Below are 17,382 nucleotides of genomic sequence, written 5' to 3' on the forward strand. Positions count from 1 at the left end.
ATGGACTGCAGCCTACAAGGCTTCTCCGTCCATGGGATTCTCCAGGCAAGAATCCTGGAGTGGGTTACCATTTCCTTCTCCAATAATACACATATATTTTAAAGTCATCTTAACTAAAATAGAGTCAGGAAGCCAGAAGGGGGCGCCCTCCGGCCTAAAAGATTGCAGATCTCAACAGGAAGAAGAAAGACTCCCTCTTCTTGCCTGGCAAGAGCCAGCCAATGAGAGACTATGGCAGCTCAGTGGGTGAAAAGCCATAATACTTTAGAACTCTCAATTCCTCCAAGAGACTGTTTAGTACAGCTCTCTCAACTTCCTTTCCCCCTCTTTAAAAGCGTTCTTCTCTGGTTGCTATGAGTAGACTTGTGAGTGGCTCACCACTGCAATTCCTTGCTGATCCTGGTTAAACCCGTTTTTGTTTTTGCTGGAGAAGTGATTGGCAGTCTAAGGTCAACACTCCCCGTTTTGTGCTTTTCTGCCCCACGTGTTGTGGACACCGAGCACCTCATGGACTCTCCCAACCTGTTCAACAAAGATCTGAAACTCATTCGCATACTGTAAATAAGCAAAAGCCACGTTTTTGTTTTTCCTTAGATATTGAAGACCCAGAGACTAGGTGCTAAGTGTTCTTTACCTACCTGACATATTTTTCTAAGCAGATGGCTTTCCTAGGCACTATGTTTGCCCTGCTTGTCCATCATGCTTCAAGCTGAGGTCATGGCTCAGATTTTGACCTGCTGATCTCGTATCTGATTCTTCCCTGTCTTCGCTAGACCATAATCTTGCTCTAGACTGTATTCATAGCTGGTTCTTGCTTCTTAATAAACAAAAAGATAGAAATGACTTCTCAACTGTCCCGGGGAAAAACTGATCCTGGACTGGATGGCTGAAGTCCGGAAAACTGAACAGACAGTACAGTCTTCTGAGTTCTTTCTGACACTGCGAGGAAGACAGACTACAGAAACCAGCTCCAGGAGGATAGTGCACCCGTTCGTCTGGCGGGGGATCAGAGTGCCCAGGGCAGCAGCGTTGAGGCCCACAGACCAAGGAGAGACCCCAGAGAAGCGGTGCTTAGAAGCCGGAACATAGGCTCCTGTTGCCTGTGCTCACGGTTGAGGTGATCTCATTCTCAGATCTTCCGTCAGATTTTCTTTAGATTTTCCTTCCCCTATGGTTTCTCGGCGGCGAGGTGTTTTATTGAACGTCTGGAGTAGCAGCGTAGGAAAATGTCATAAAAACGGAGGAAATTAAATGAAACATGCCCGGTAGGAGCCGAGCATGAACGCGCCAGTTCCTGTTCTTCATTGCTGTTCTTTCCAGATGTGGAGAGTTTTCTTGAAATGGAAGAAATAAAAAAAAAAAAGAATGGTTAGTGGTGTCTAAAAATATATAATTGGATTGGATGACTATTGTGCTGGAAAGGTGTTTTTCAGAAGTACTTCCTGGAGAGAAGACACACAGGAGAATTTTATTTTGGCTGGCCTGGCAACATGATTTTCCACCCTGAGGACTGCGACTGTTTTATCTGGCTGTCATCTTTTTGGCTTTGCTGAAAGTTAACCCTCTGAATGGATATTAAGAACCGGGTGCCAAGGTAGCTGTTCAGTGTCTCCACCTCACCAGTTGGCTGGTGTTGCTGCATATTAAAAAAAATAAGATATATTGCTATGGAATACAGGAGAATATTTTCCTTATGGGTAGAACCTTCATGGAAATGTGGAAAAGAGTCACTAATATCTTTAAAGACTTTTTTTTTTCTTTTTCTTTAAGTTGCCTGAAATCTTACCTTTCACTCAGTGCTGGTGACTGCAGTTTTTACCTCCTGCTGTTGATAGGGTTCACCCTTTCGGAAAGAAAGTCATTGTCTCAATAATCTTCTCAGTGGTTCGATTTTAATACCACTCATGATGAGTGATGATATTTCGCTTGGTCTTTTTCCTCTTTCTAATTCCACTCACACACAGTTTTTTCCTTACCTGAAGGGGGAAAATGTTTTACCTTGATCTTTGAAACTGCTATTTCATGGAGTTGCACATGCTCTCAACAAACCTCCCAACTTTGTATCCCTACTGTTTTCTTGATCCTGTCATTTTCCAGCCCAAAGTCTGAAATAAAAGAAAGAAGTTCTATCAAAGGAAAGGGAGACAGAAGCACCCTGCTGCCAAGAAGCCACCTGGACATGTTCCTTCTCTTCAGAATGTTCTATTCATTCTCCCATTCATTTAGTATCCGTCTGTTGAAATGCACTGGCTACAAGGTAGAGAGTTACACATTGAGGTGTCATTACACATTTGAGGTGTAAGGATCTACTAGACACATTCTCTGTCTTCAAAAATTTAAATTTCAGTAGGTGAGAAAAGATGCTTTTAGAATACGCTAAAGGCTGCAAGAGAAGTCCCTGTTAAGTGCTAAACTGAACAAATGAAAAGATCTATGGGAAGCCTGAATCAGGGAATTACTATATTAATTTTATTTTATGAATCAGGGAGTTATTTTACAGGGAAGTTCCATTTGATTTGGGACAGGACCACTGGTTGAATTTTCACAGGTGGAGATGGGGTCAGAGGAGAGGGACTCAAACAAGGATGAATGGTATGAACATGACTGTGTTCATGTAGGGAAAACAACGAAAGTTTCCCATACCTCTACTGCTCCCCCAATGGTTATACGTTTCATTTCTCATGTTGTTCCTTCTACTTCTCCACCTATGACAGGGTCCTATGGAGCCACGGAGAATGTGAAAGCTTCCACGTGCCCCCCCACTCCCCGCCCCCCGACCCCGCCCAAAGCAGAAGTTTACACCCAACCCACTGATGCTTTGGGAAGGCAGTTGGGCCCTCTGAAAGCTTACAGTTTTTCTTTTCTTTTCTGATTACCCATCCCCTGCTTAAATACCTCTAGTTGCATGAGACTCAGTACTCTTAAAGAGAGTCTATTTTTCCTTCTGAAAACTCTATTACAAATTTACTTTTTACATGTTCATTAGAAACCTGATCTTCTTTTGACCTACAATTCTGTTCCCAAAAGCAATCACGGAATGAGAAAATCCTCTTTTGCTAGAGATAAACTCTATTCTCCTTATGTAAATTAACAGCAGTTTTCTCTCTACAGGGTGACACAAATACAGAATGTTTCCTATCCTCTGACCCATGATTTGGAACATTGGATGGATTATCTTGTGTATTTACTCCTAAATTCCAAAGACTTGAAAAATACTTACTACAATAAAGCTCTTACCATTGAGAATGAATTACGTGAACAGAAAGGAATACAATCAATTCCCTTGGCAAAACAAATAATAATGGCTTTATGGACGTCTTTTCTTTATGATCCCTTCTCTTATAGAACCAGATATCTTGGGTTTGTAGAGCCTTCCCTCTAGAATGTTTAAAAGATAACATTGCAGTAATTGAGGAGGCAAGAGGGGCATGAATATTGGGTTTTCAGGAATTATTTACCACAGCCTGGCTTTGAGAGCCTGTTTTGTGAAGGGAGATAATGTCAGTTAGGACACTGGGGAAAACCAGTGATTGTCAAAAGTACCATCGAATCTTTTATAAAAACAAAAGAGTGAATCTAAACTCAGAGACCAAAATCCACAGTGGATCCAAGTTTTGCTTTGGCTGCAGGAGCTCATCTACATCTCTAAATAAAACAAAAATAAACTCAACAGTTGTGTATTTCACAATGGCTTGCTGAGTAAAGCTTGTTTGTTGCCAGATACTTAGTCAAGCTGAGCCCACCTATAGAACATACAAAATGTTTTGGGTTCCTTTTTTTTTTTTTTGGAGTATAATTGCTTGACAATGTTGTGTTAGTTTATGCTGTACAATGAAATGTGTCAGCTATATGTATACATATATCCCCTCCCTCCTAAATCTCCTTCCCACCTACCCCACCCCACCCATCTAGGTCATCACAGAGCACTGAGCTGAACTCCCTGTAAGGCTATGTCTTCAGCTGGCTGAAGTTTCAGACAAGTTCCTGAATAGCAAATCTAATGGCCTCTTCTAAGCCAATTCTCCATATTTTTACAGAGTTGTACACCCTCTCTTAGAAAATCTAACCTCCTCCTGGATATAAACATTATCAAGAAGAGGTAGAAAAACAGAGAGCTTCAATTCAGAGCTTGGATGCTTTTGAAATTAGTTGACTGATGATTTTTAGAAATCTTTTTACAAAAACTGATAAAGAGTCATATCTCTCATTAAAATTATAAATTTGATCTTCAAATTTAGCTCTATAGACCATTTGGAGTTTATTTTGTAATACGCGTTGAGGTAGTCTCAAAGTCATTTTTCTCTACATAGTTTTTCTAATGTGATTTAACAAATATTCTTTCCTTTACCATTGAGGTTTCATGCCAGCTAAAGTGTATACCAAATTCTCACACATGTAAGGATTTGCTGAACAAATCTATTCTTAATTCAATATCTATTTCTATGCTCATGCCATATTCTTTTAGTTAATATACTTTTGTGATGTCTTAATAGCTTTATTATTGTTGTTTAGTCACTACATTGTGTCCAACTCTTTGCAACCCCATGGACAGAAGCCCGCCAGGCTCCTTCTGTCCATGGGATTTCCTAGGCAAGGATATTGAAGTGGATTGCCATTTTCTTCTCTGGGGATCTTCCCTCAGGGAATCAAACCCATGTCTCCTGCACTGCAGGCAGATTCTTTACCTCTGAGCCACCAGGGAAGCCTAATACAGTAGCTTTCTATTATTAAAATTGCCTAATTGTGAGCCATTGATCTTCAATATAATTTTTAGAATCAGCTTTTCAAATTCCCCAGTAATATCTTGTTAGAATTTTTTAGCAATATTGAATAATCAATATCTACATTAATTTGGAGAGAACTGACACAAAACAATGCTGCTTTCCACTTATTTAGGTCTTCTTTAAAGTTCTTTAGTAGAGCTTTTAAAGCATGTATGTGCGCATATAAATCTTATGCATTCTCTGTTAAATTCAAGATATTCACATGAATGCTGTTTAATTTTCTATTGTGTTTTAACTTGTTTTTACTGATGTAAAGAGGTGCTAAAGATTTTTAGCTTGCTTTAATTCTTGGAAATTTGCCAAATTCTTATTAACATGAATTATTTTGTGTTGATTGTCTATGGAAGTGACCAGAGCATCTCATGACAAGAGTTTGTACCTCTTCACTTCTGCCCTTATCTCTCTTGACCCCTTTTTAAGTTATTTTTTGCATTGGCCAGAATCTCCAGCATCACCTTACCTATTTCAACTCCTAGTTCATATATTACCTTTTTTATCCATTTATTTAAGCTTGTGACTCCCACCCAATATTCTTTTACCCCATTCTTGTGTTTTCTTCATAATACCATTACTTGGACTTCCCAGGTAGAACAGTGGTAAAGAATCTACCTGCCAATGCAGGAGAAACAGGTTTGATCCCTAGGTCAGGAATATCCCCTGGAGGAGGAAATGGCAACCCCCTCTAGTATTCATGCTTGGGAAATCCCATGGACGGAGGAGTCTGGAGGGCTACAGTCCATCGACTCACAGAGAGTCAGATACAACTGAGCGACTAAACACACACACACTATTACCTACCGTTAGACTCACATATAGACAATTATTTGATTTTCTACTTCTTGTTAGAATGTAAGTTCTGTGAGGATTGGATTGTGTCATCTGTTTTCATTCCAATGGAATCCTCAGTGTCTAGGAGAGTGCTGGGAGGATGGTGGCTGATAGACAGGTATCTGTTGAGGGAATAAATGCTGGACAATCAGAATGGTAGGGGGTATTCTTTCTTATTCCTTAAATCTAAAAAAGATGTATAACATATGAAAATTTCTAGTGAATGTAGCTTTTTATGTAAAAAAATATTTTATTCTAGTCCCAGTGTCCTATTAGTAACATGTTTAGACTAAAGGTTTAACTTTATCTAATAATTTTGTGCATAAATTACAAAAGAGGCAGCGTAAATTAAAAGATATTCTCAGGATCCAGTGGAATGAATATGATAATAGAAAATGCAGGTAACTTTGCAAATTGCTTATCCAAAATGAAAGTGAAGTTAGTTCTATCTTAGGTGGACCTCAAAATTAGAAGGCAGAGAAGGCTATTCATGCAAAAAGAAGGCTCTTGATCACTGGTATTTGATAAAAGCCACTTAAATCCATATAACAGAGTCTGATGTAACAGTAAATACCAAGGAGTGGGCTGGGGAATGGTTTTACTAAGACTTTCTCATGAAAAGTCAAAAAGTTGTAAATTATAAAATAAGTTAATTTTACTTTCAATAAAAATAAGATCATGTTAGTTCTAAGAATCAAATTAATCAAATGTTAGTTAGATGAATTGGGCTTTTATTTTTTCTCATAATATTATGTTACAGAGATACAAGATTTCATACTTCATTTTTTTAATTTAAAAGCAGAATTAAACCATTTATTATTTTTTAAAAGAATTCCTAGTTTTCCTCAATTTTTCCCATGATCTTTTAACATTATTTGATGATTAAGTCATTCTGTTTTACTTCCCTATTGTTCATCAACTTTGTTTCCTTTCCTTTCCTTCAGTTATTAGCAGGTCTAGACGGACGGGCTTTCATTTGTCGTTGGGTCTGTTGTGATCTGCTCAGTTCTTTCATATCACTTTTATTGACTGCACAAAATATTGCATCTTTTACAATGGTCACCCTTTCACTTTGCAAAAGCTTTCTGTTATTTTCCATTGTATTACTGAATATCTAACAATTCGCAGAACTACTCCCTGTCTCATGGCAAAGTCAGATTGTAACATTAAACCTCAAATGCAAAATCTTCCAGAGCAAGGGTTGTGTCTGCTTTGTCTATAAGAGTCTCTTCCAAGACCTTAATGTGAAAACCTCACTTCCTACTTTGAAATCGACTCTACCTTCTATTTCTAGCCTCATTTAACCCACAATTTCCTATCCTTTCTAATTCTAGTTCTCTGGAAAAATATACATAAGTTAAGTCCATTGGCTAGAGTTTCTTGTAGTACTTACGGTTGGGGAGGGATTACTTGGTACTATCTCACAGTTTCAATCCATCTCACAGAGTGGTCTCTATGAACCAAGAGAGAAGGAAACGCTTCAATACCTTAAGTGCTAACTAACAAAACCAAGAAACATGTTTATATCTATTTGTTGTCTTCTGAGGGTAATAGCTTTACCACATCAGTAACTCTATCTACAAGATAAATCAATAGAATATAAATGTGGAGTATGAAGTTATTCTCCTTTCCTCTGCAGTCATCCCCTTTGTCCATTTCCACATTCCCTGTCTTCCAGTATATGAAACGATGCCTGGCACACAATCCTGGGTGTTCATTGGAAGGACTGATGCTAAAGCTGAAACTCCAATAGTTTGGCCACCTCATGCGACGAGCTGACTCACTGGAAAAGAGTCTCATGCTAGGAGGGATTGGGGGTGGGAGGAGACGGGGACGACAGAGAATGAGATAGCTGGATGGCATCACCGACTTGATGGACATGAGTTTGAGTGAACTCCAGGAGTTGGTGATGGACAGGGAGGCCTGGTGTGCTGTGATTCATGGGGTCGCAAGGAGTTGGACATGACTGAGAGACTGAACTGAACTGAACTGAACTGAATGAAGAGTTGTTGAGTTTGTTTTTGTTTTTAGTCACTCAGTCATGTCTCTTTGTGACCCCATGAACTTTAACCCACCAGGCTCCTCTGTCCATGGAGTTCTCCAGGCAAGAATACTGGAGTGGGTTGCCATTCCCTTCTCTGGGGGATCTTCCTGACCAAGGGATTTAACCTGGGCCTCCTGAATTGTAGGAAGATTCTTTACCATTTGAGCACCAGGGAAAGTCAAATACTCTTAAGCCAGAAAACTAGTGATAATTTGTATGTTTTTACAGAAGTATGTATAAATATTAACTGTAATAAATTTCATCATGCCACCATGAACAAATGCAAGTTTAGGTGTAAAAAAATGTCATTGAAGAGAGGAAGGATTCCAGGGAAAGTTTTGCGCTTTATACTATGTGTTGAAGGAGGTTAATATTATATAACTCTGTGGGGTCCATTTACATTAAGCAAGTAAATGACAGGCATGTATATACATGGAATCAGTGATTTTTTTTTAATATGGGCATGAATAGACTTAATTTTCTTATGATCAAATATGAACAATAGTGGCAAACTTGATTACCACTGGCTCTGGGAAAATCCATGTCTTCCTAGTAGATAAATGTATGGTGTATATAGTTCATTAGTTTGGTTGATTAGAACACAGCAAGGCCCCAATCAGAATCTGAATTCCTGTGGTGATCAAATTATCTCCACTGTATACCATGGCCAACTCTTAACTCTGAACAACAAATCTGAGTTAGTGGTCTCAAAATGATCTGAATGAGAACAGGGTGCAGTTTTAAACTTGTCAAATCAATCACAGCTGTAACAGTTGTCACTCTGGGCTATAAAGACTTTTCTGCAATCATCGTTAATCCAAAAGGACAAAACAAAACATTAAATAATCTTAAAGTAAGGTACTATGGTAGGATTTTTCTTTGTTACCATTGATCTGAAAATAATCTACCAGAGCAGAGTGACATCTGTGCTAAAATCTAATTCTAACCCATTAAATTTGCTGTGAGAGTAAGTAAAATAGAGTCAGTTTTCATATACAAAATGAAAATGGCAGCTACATTATTGACTAGAAGACAAAGAATAGATGAATAAATTGGATCCCAAGACCAACGTATACAGAAAATTTCAATCCGAGAAAAGAGTTACAATATAATGAGTCTTTTTCTCTTTTGCCTTCATGTAACATGGAAATAATAATAATAATAGCATCAGTATATTTCCTTTGCTTTTGTTCCTGCTGTTGCTGCTGTTTTTTCTTTTGTTTTTAGCTCAACTGCAACTAGATCCGGAGAAGGCAATGGCAAGCCACTCCAGTACTCTTGCCTAGAAAATCCCACGGGTGGAGGAGCCTGGTGGGCTGCAGTCCGTGGGGCTGCTGGGGGTTGGACACGACTGAGCGTCTTCACTTTCACACATTGGAGAAGGAAATGGCAACCCACTCCAGTGTTCTTGCCTGGAGAATCCCAGGGACGGGGGAGCCTGGTGGGCTGCCGTCTATGGGGTCACACAGAGTTGGACACGACTGAAGTGACTTAGCAGCAGCAGCAGCAGCAACTAGATCATTCTCATCATGTAGCATGAAAATGTTAAATTCCGGTTATTTTATTCAAAAGAAGAACATCCTTGCCGCCATTGAAAGTTTAATATACTACAAATTTAGTATCACTAAGCTGGAAGAAGCACAAGCTGGAATCAAGATTGCTGGGAGAAATATCAATAACCTCAGATATGCAGATGACACTACCCTTATGGCAGAAAGTGAAGAGGAACTCAAAGGCCTCTTGATGAAAGTGAAAGAGGAGAGTGAAAAGGTTGGCTTGAAGCTCAACATTCAGAAAACAAAGATCATGGCATCTGGTCCCATGAAGTGATGGGATGGAAAAACAGTGGAAACAGTGTTGGGATGGAAATAGATGGAAAAACAGTGGAAACAGTGTCAGACTTTATTTTTTTGGGCTCCAAAATCACTGCAGATGCTGATTGCAGCCATGAAATTAAAAGACGCTTGCTCCTTGGAAGGAAAGTTATGACCAACCTTGATAATATATTAAAAAGCAGAGACATTACTTTGCCAACCAAGGTCCGTCTAGTCAAGGCAATGGTTTTTCCCGTGGTCATGTATGGATGTGAGAGTTGGACTGTGAAGAAAGCTGATCGCTGAAGAATCGATGCTTTTGAACTGTGGTGTTGGAGAAGACACTTGAGAGTCCCTTATACTGCAAGGAGATCCAACCAGTCCATTCTAAAGGAGATCAATCCTGGATGTTCATTGGAGGGACTGATGCTAAAGCTGAAACTGCAATACTTTGGCCACCTCATGCGACGAGTTGACTCACTGGAAAAGACTCTGATGCTGGGAAAGGTTGGGGGCGGGAGGAGAAGGGGACGACGGAGAATGAGATGGCTGGATGGCATCACCGACTCTGTGGACATGAGTTTGAGTGTACTCCGGGAGTTGGTGATGGACAGGGAGGCCTGGCGTGCTGTAATTCATGGGGTCGCGGAGAGTCGGACACGACTGAGCGACTGAACCGAACTGAACTGAAGCCAAGAAAAAGCAATATTCTGACCAATTATTTGCCATTGTTAGACTACTACTATATTTTTCCTGGAAAATTGACAGGGGCTAGGAAGATTATTAAACTTTCTGAAAAATATAAAGCAACATAGGGTAACTTATTTCGGCAATTTTGACTGTAAAAAAATCAGAAAGGCCAAAGGAAAAATATAATAAAATAGTTAAAAATACTGAAATTTAAAACTTTACCATTATATCATTATTTACAAATTATACTTAAATACTGAATTTTTATGACAAAATATTTGATCATTAATTATTTTCTACATAAATGTTTTAAGTGAGTGTGAGCTAAAATTTCAATCATTTCTGTTAAGAAATGAATTTTCTTTGAAATTAGCCAATGTATACCAGTCCTAGTAGAGTCGGTCACAATTTTTCTTCTGGTCTAGGATCACACACTGCTTCTAGTTTTTAATGTCCCTTTAGTCTCTGTAATCTAGAACAGGGCTTCATTCCTTCTTTGTCTTTCATGGCTTTGGTATTTCTGAAGAGTATAGGTCAGCTGTTTTGTATACTGGCCCTCATTTTGAGTGTGTCCAGTGTTTTCTCATGATTAGAGTCAGTTTATGCATTTCTAGCAAGGGTACTGCCATAAGTGATGTTGTACCCTTCTCAGTGCATTGTATCAGTTCAGTTCAGTTCAGTTCAGTCGCTCAGTCGTGTCCGACTCTCCGCGACCCCATGAATCACAGCATGCCAGGCCTCCCTGTCCATCACCAACTCCCGGAGTACACTCAAACTCATGTCCACAGAGTCGGTGATGCCATCCAGCCATCTCATTCTCCGTCGTCCCCTTCTCCTCCCGCCCCCAACCTTTCCCAGCATCAGAGTCTTTTCCAGTGAGTCAACTCATCGCATGAGGTGGCCAAAGTATTGCAGTTTCAGCTTTAGCATCAGTCCCTCCAATGAACATCCAGGATTGATCTCCTTTAGAATGGACTGGTTGGATCTCCTTGCAGTATAAGGGACTCTCAAGAGTCTTCTCCAACACCACAGTTCAAAAGCATCGATTCTTTGGCGATCAGCTTTCTTCACAGTCCAACTCTCACATCCATACATGACCACGGGAAAAACCATTGCCTTGACTAGACGGACCTTGGTTGGCAAAGTAATGTCTCTGCTCTTTAATATACTATCAAGGTTGGTCATAACTTTCCTTCCAAGGAGCAAGCGTCTTTTAATTTCATGGCTGCAATCAGCATCTGCAGTGATTTTGGAGCCCAAAAATACAAAGTCTGACACTGTTTCCACTGTTTTTCCATCTATTTCCCAAGAAGTGATGGGACCAGATGCCATGATCTTTGTTTTCTGAATGTTGAGCTTCAAGCCAACCTTTTCACTCTCCTCTTTCACTTTCATCAAGAGGCCTTTGAGTTCCTCTTCACTTTCTGCCATAAGGGTGGTGTCATCTGCATATCTGAGGTTATTGATATTTCTCCCAGCAATCTTGATTCCAGCTTGTGCTTCTTCCAGCCCAGCGTTCCTCATGATGTACTTTGCATATAAGTTAAATAAGCAAGGTGACAATATACAACCTTGACGTACACCTTTTCCTATTTGGAACCAGTCAGTTGTTCCATGTCCAGTTCTGACTGTTGCTTCCTGACCTGCATACGGGTTTCTCAAGAGGCAGGTCAGGTGGTCTGGGATTCCCATCTCTTTCAGAATGTTCCACAGTTTATTGTGATCCACACAGTCAAAGGCTTTGGCATAGTCAATGAAGCAGAAATAGATGTTTTTCTGAAACTCTCTTGCTTTCTCCATGATCCAGCGGATGTTGGCAATTTGATCTCTGGTGCCTCTGCCTTTTCTAAAACCTGCTTGAACATCTGGGAGTTCACGGTTTACATACTGCTGAAGCCTGGCTTGGAGAATTTTGAGCATGACTTTACTAGCGTGTGAGATGAGTGCAATTGTGCGGTAGTTTGAACATTCTTTGGCATTGCCTTTCTTTGGGATTGGAATGAAGACTGACCTCTTCCAGTCCTGTGGCCACTGCTGAGTTTTCCAAATCTGCTGGCATATTGAGTGCAGCACTTTCACAGCATCATCTTTCAAGACTCGAAATAGCTCCACTGGAATTCCATCACCTCCACTAGCTTTGTTCGTAGTGATGCTTTCTAAGGCCCACTTGACTTCACATTCCAAGATGTCTGGCTCTAGGTCGGTGATCACATTATCGTGACTATCTTGGTCGTGAAGATCTTTTTTGTACAGTTCTTCTGTGTATTCCTGCCACCTCTTCTTAATATCTTCTGCTTCTGTTAAGTCCATACCATTTCTGTCCTTTATCGAGCCCATCTTTGCATGAAATGTTCCCTTGGAATCTCTAATTTTCTTGAAGAGGTCTCTTGTTTTTCCTATTCTGTTGTTTTCCTCTATTTCTTTGCATTGATCACTGAGGAAGGCTTTCTTATCTCTCCTTGCTATTCTTTGGAACTCTGCATTCAGATGCTTATATCTTTCCTTTTCTCCTTTGCTTTTTGCCTCTCTTCTTTTTACAGCTATTTGTAAGGCCTCCTCAGACAGCCATTTCGCTCTTTTGCATTTCTTTTCCATGGGGATGGTCTTGGTCCCTGTCTCCTGTACAATGTCAGGAACCTCCGTCCAGAGTTCATCAGGCACTCTATCCATCAGATCTAGTCCCTTAAATCTATTTCTCACTTCCACTGTATAATCATAAGGGATTTGATTGAGGTCATATCTGAATGGTCTAGTGGTTTTCCCTACTTTCTTCAGTTTAAGTCTGAACTTCGCAATAAGGAGTTCATGATCTGAGCCACAGTCAGCTCCTGGTCTTGTTTTCGCTAACTGTATACAGCTTCTCCATCAGGAGACCCATAAATGGAAACATTTTAAAGAAGAAATTTAATAGCAATTGTGCCATCTCAATGAATAAGCTAGTTTCTCTTTTTCTATGAATATTTCCATAATTTTTCATACTTATAACACAGAATGATAGAATTTTTTATTCTGCTTCCTTTTCCAGCATTGTAGCATTTTTGTGTTTCTGTCGAACTTTATAATTTTCACATAATAATTGTATAGTTCAGTTCAGTTCAGTCGCTCAGTCGTGTCCGACTGTTTGCAACCCCATGAATAATTGTATAATGTGCTGCTAAATTCATGTGCCATCATTTATTTTAACAGGTAGTCTGTTCATTATTGGGCATTCAGGTTGTTTCAGATGCTTCACTATACTGTGTATTAAGTGAACAAAAACGATACATGTTGCACTGCTGATGAAGCTATTAGGTTCAATTGGACAAAAAATTATGACAAAACTGAAATTCTCTATTCAAGTCTTCAGCAACATCCCCCATTTTCTCAACCCACAGACTTACAAAAACGAGAGCTTTGCAACCAGCAGGATTTGGCAGAGAATAAGGGTGGGACCAACTTGCAGTCATTCCCAATCCTAGAAAATAATTTTAAATGTAGACTCTCTCAATTTTTCTTGATGGACTACAGAATAGCTTGGTATGTAAATGTGTTTAGGGAAAAATGTAATTTACATTGGCTTAAATATGCTTAAAATTATTTTTTTTAAAAAAAGAACATTAGGAAAAGATTAGATAGGAATTGTACTCATGCTTTTTCCAACTTTTACGCTAGAAAAGAAGATATCCAAGAGAAATCTCTCCATACCTAAGCAAGTGGAAAGAGAACAATGTTTGACACAGGCCAGTTATTGTGAGTTATTGTGAATGCACCCAGAATGCTGTCGGGTGGTCAGAAAGAGTATGCTGATGCTCTGTAATGAAGCTCTGCCGATCCTCAATCCAACATGAGGTGTTGCATTAATGCCAGCAGGGGGTCCTTCGGAAGATCTCAGACATAAAACCTTGAGTCAATGCCAAGCATCTTTATGCCCTGCCAGACTCCCAGGAGAGGAAGTTCGAGGCAAAGGATGAGAGAGGTCTACTGGTGATCCCTTTTTAGGCTGCACTCTTGCCTAGGTCCCCAGCAATTAATTGACTAATTAATTTCCAAAACTGGTCCGACCAACAGCTTACAGAAGAGCCTATGACAGAATCATCTGCTGAGTGGGAAGGAAAGAATTCATGTAACTCTTGCTGGTTATATCACTGCTTAATTTGACTTCGCTGTATCTAGTCAACTCATTATTATCTTCTGTAATGGGTCTCAGAGGGAGGGGTAGGAATGTTGGTAGCAGAGACACAGATAATACTGAATAGCAAAGATGGCAAACTATTTTCTGTTAGGCTTTTGCATATATCATACGCTTAAGAAGGAAATATGTTTATCTTTCTAATTATGTTTTGCTTAGACTAATTTTCTTTTTAATTCCCATGCCAATGAAAAAGCTATTTTGTATTATATGGATAGTTGGGGAAAACAGCCTAGTTTTAAAATCTTCAAGATAAAATTGATGGAATTGGTAAACTACAAACCTGAAACATATTTTTTCTGAAAATGTGGCCTCTCCAATGCCTCAGTTTGAGCCTTCAGTAACCAGACTCTTCACCAGACTCCCCAGTACGCCTTTTTTGTCTTCCTCCTCTTCAACCCTGCAGCCAAAAGGGAGCCCAGTGGTTACAGAAGGAAGTGACGCTGAGTTCACCCTGGGGTCCTGACTCACCCATAGTTGAGGTGCTGGAGCTGGGGGAGAGCTCACTGCTCTCGCTAACGCTAATTCCTCAAGGTTTTCCTACTCTGCATCCAAGGGCCTCTGAGGGTGCTAAGCTACTGAAAGAAAAAGCCGACAGCACAGTGCAAATGGCAAATGTTGGCCCTGCCCTCCTCCAACATAGCAACGCATCCACGTCTCCTCCCCAGGATACCTCATCTTATCAGAAGTGACCCTCACTGTGTGCGCCTGCTCTTTTCCCAGTTTAAAATGTTTAAATACACTTTAGTTCTTTCTTTATTAAGGTCCTGCTGTTGATTCTCAAGAATCTTATCTTCTTTCCATAAATCCATCTTTTGCAAAGGAACTTGGTTTGTCTTTCAAAAGTATTGATGAGAAGCTGGGTGAGCTTCAAGAAACTCTTTTGGAGAAAACATAACTCCAATACTTACTTTTTTCATTTTACATTTCTGGTACAGTGATGCAACTCTCCTCTGGCAGGCAATTGGCTGTCGTTCATCATCTAGTAGATAGGAGATCACTTACAAGAAAGTTTAGAAATAAAAGCATCAGTCTAAAATGTAATCTGTTTCAGTAGAGGGATTGTTTGAAAGCACATCTCTATACGAGTCTCCTGTTTAAAACCCTCCAGTTATCTAGCATTCATGCCATTAAAACTCTATGTCTTATAGTTGCAAAATTTCCAACTGGTCTTCCTAGTTTCATCTGGGTCACTCCCCTGCTAGCCTAATGCAAAGTCTATTTTCCATTCTCCTAAGGCGTCATGTGTTCAAGTCAATATAATTTAGGATAATGTCATTGTTGACAGAACATGGGCTCACAGCCTGAATATAGGCTCCAGTCCCACATCTACCAACACATTTTTTGGGAGTGGGGGGGGAGCTTTATTATCCTTGATAAAGCAATATTAACTGCTACCATTCACCTTGCCATTTCGGTCTGTTTCTTTATGAATTCAAAAATAGCATAAAACTAAAATGCTGCCCAAATATTTCTTGGGTGTGCAGTTCCCTGGGATTGTGGTCATAATTAACATGGGTGAGAAGACTTACTACATTTCTCCTCTCCATGTCCCTTCCCTGTGCCAAAGAGAACGTGATTTTATTACAGATAAATTCATCTTTTCCCCTTTATTTATTAATTGACCTACAATAGTATGTAAGTTTCAAGTTACTACATAGTGATTCAATATTTTTATACATGACAAAATGATCACTGTGTTTGTCCTGTTGGTTGCAAATGGCAAGATTTCTGCTTTTTTTAAGGGCTGAGTAGTATTTCTTCCTTTTACTCCTCACATATTAGAAAATCCTGTTGGCTTCTCTCCAAACTATACTCAAAATTGACATCTCCACCACCTCTCCTCCAGTCCCCCAGACCCCATCAAAGCCCCCTAAAGGCGTTCCTTTTCACTTCATTGCCCCTTTAAGGTCTTCCTCACAAAGAACAGAGTGATCCAGTTAAAATGTGAGTTACATTCCATCCCTCGTCACTGAGCACCCATTAATAGCTTCCTTCCATCACACCATAAACCAAATCCTATGCTGAAACTCATCCTACAATGTGCAACCTAATCTTTCCTGCCACCTCTTCCAACTCATCATCTGCTTCATTTCCTGGTACTTTCCCTGCTCATTGCACTCCAGCATCAGACCAATCACTTTATATTTTCTCAAAACACCAAGCCCCGCCATGGGCCATTTTCAATTGTTTAGAATCTTCCTCCAAAACTTCTTACACAATAGGATTCACTTATTTGTCATGCTCACTGCTCATTTTTATTTCCCATCTGTAGAATGTAAGCTCCCCAAGGGCAGAATACTTTGCTTTATTTACTGGCCTATGTTAAGTAGCTAGCTAAATAACTCAACACATTTTTGGAACTTCTCAAGGGTTGGTCATTGAATGAAAAAATATTGGCTATTATTGTTGATACGATCAATAACACAAGCTATACTTGTCTTTACACACATACACAACAGTCACACAGCTTCATTTCTTTTAGCATCAAACAAAGGACTCCCATCACAGGTTTAACATTTTTGAATGTCAATCTTAAAAGAATGAAAGAAAAATAATAAAATTAATTATGCTTTTACTGGGTTAGTCAGGCTTATGTAATTAAGGTTTTTCAAAAACTTTCTCCTTTTCTAATAAATGATAAAGCCTAATATTTATGTTTCAGTCTTTCTTTCTACTATAATCCAAATGGATACTTATCATCAGTATTCAGGGCATGTTTTACAGAAAAGTAATAAAAAATGCCTACTTAGACATTTCAGAAAGCCATTTCTGTATGACGAAAATTGCAGGCTCTTGGGGACTCAGTGAAATGAATGTCATTTTATCTATTACTGCTCTAAAGAGGGCCGGTTTGATATGTGGAATCTTTGCACACACTCCTGAGGCATTCTGGTTTGGCATTTTTCATTCAGAATATTCAGTTGAGCCCATTCGAGACCATGGAGGCTACATGTTTGATTATTCAACTGTAGGCCAGGTAAGCACAAGTGTTGACAGTATGGGAATCCTATCATGATACTTCCTGCCCATGTTAGCCATGGTTTCCCATCG

General features: G+C 39.6%; 1 long non-coding RNA gene across 2 annotated transcripts; it reads right to left on the reverse strand.

Moving 5' to 3' along the window:
* Positions 1–83: 83 nt before the first annotated feature.
* On the reverse strand, positions 84–16,169 carry LOC129549332 (uncharacterized). 2 transcript variants are annotated; one of them, XR_016036492.1, is made up of 6 exons: positions 15,240–16,169; positions 14,612–14,728; positions 7,006–7,065; positions 1,999–2,105; positions 1,787–1,843; positions 84–1,334 (listed from the first exon to the last, which is right to left on the reverse strand). It is a non-coding gene; the product is annotated as an uncharacterized LOC129549332 (long non-coding RNA). The 2 variants fall into 2 exon arrangements; XR_008684546.2 differs by having other exon boundaries at positions 1,787–2,105.
* Positions 16,170–17,382: the final 1,213 nt, after the last annotated feature.

Source organism: Moschus berezovskii, chromosome 26 (assembly GCF_049115385.1).
Source record: "Moschus berezovskii isolate FMDL1 chromosome 26, NW_MosBer_1.0, whole genome shotgun sequence".
Taxonomy (NCBI): Eukaryota; Metazoa; Chordata; class Mammalia; order Artiodactyla; family Moschidae; genus Moschus; species Moschus berezovskii.